A 1,236-nucleotide genomic window follows, 5' to 3' on the forward strand; every position below is an offset into this window, starting at 1 on the left:
TGGCTATGCCATCGCTCTTTATCGCACAGAAAAGGAGACGGGAAGAGTTAAAGACTCAGAGACGGTAAAGCAACTACGAAGAGCCATAGAGATAAACCCACAGGATGCAGTGCTAAGGGTTTTGTTAGGACTGAGGCTGAACCTTTTGAAGCAGTACAAGGAGAGCGAGGAGTTGGTTGCAGATGCTCTGGAAATGGATCCAAGCAACCCACACGTGATCCGTTACGTAGGCAAATATTTCCGCCACAGTGGTTCTGTGGATCGGTCCATTGTCTTGCTCAAAAGGGCCGTGGACCGCACCCAGAACTCTGCCTTTCTTCACCATCAGCTTGCACTCTGCTACAAGAGGAAGGGTCAAAGAGCAAAACAAATCAACATTTCTTAGAACGGTTTAAGTTTAACAATGAAAGATACTTACATATTGTTCGTGATGATTATTTGTGAATCCGTGGGATAACCGTTTTACTTGCTGAAACGTGAAATAAGTAGATAGAGCACTACTACACGAATAAATCACAAATCCTGTCAGAGAGCGGAGCAGTTAACGGCAGGCTTTTGTTTACAGTTGTTACCAGGGCAACGCAGCTAGGACCCCAAAGCGACAGATAAAGCAGAAGCGACAGATACTGTAAGTGCACGACAGGCCCCATTAGAAGTGAAGGACGATGGGATAGGGCCCTCCTGGGGCCCCCTCGAGAGGTGGGGCCTGGGGGATTTGGCGTCTATGCCCCTCCCCCTGCTCCGCCCATGCTCTGCAGCCTCGCGAATAAAAAAAAAATCATTTCTTGAATAAGAATGCGCTATGTTGAAGATATAAAGCGACTTTCGCTATTAGCCGCACTGTACGTTTTTTAAATTCGCAACGTTTAATGAAGAACTAGTGTCTCCAAGGCATATGGCATGCGTAATAACCATTTCGCTTGCGAGAGGTGCCATGGTTGAGACGTCATCAGACTGCACCAATGAGAGTCTACAATCTTTGGGACTGGGCCAATCGGATAACTGACAGCTGTAAACTGTGTAAACACTTCCCGCGATTTGGCGCGAAGCTTTGCTAGAACTACTACCAGCAGCGCAGAGGAATGGGAAATACACATCGCACGAAACTGTTGTGAGAAAATCAAATTCACGCAGTAACACACGATGGAATCCTTATAGAAACTCTGTCTGGATTTCGAGAACATTACCGAAGACCTGCCACTGTCGTCCCTGTCTTATGTAACCCATGAATAGCAA

At 46.7% G+C, this 1,236-nt stretch overlaps 1 pseudogene; it reads left to right on the top strand.

Moving 5' to 3' along the window:
* LOC134467070 (interferon-induced protein with tetratricopeptide repeats 5-like) overlaps nt 1-385 on the top strand; it is a 4,308-nt pseudogene extending 3,923 nt beyond the window's left edge.
* The last annotated feature ends 851 nt before the right edge of the window (nt 386-1,236 follow it).

This window comes from Engraulis encrasicolus, chromosome 17 (assembly GCF_034702125.1).
Source record: "Engraulis encrasicolus isolate BLACKSEA-1 chromosome 17, IST_EnEncr_1.0, whole genome shotgun sequence".
NCBI classification, from domain to species: domain Eukaryota; kingdom Metazoa; phylum Chordata; class Actinopteri; order Clupeiformes; family Engraulidae; genus Engraulis; species Engraulis encrasicolus.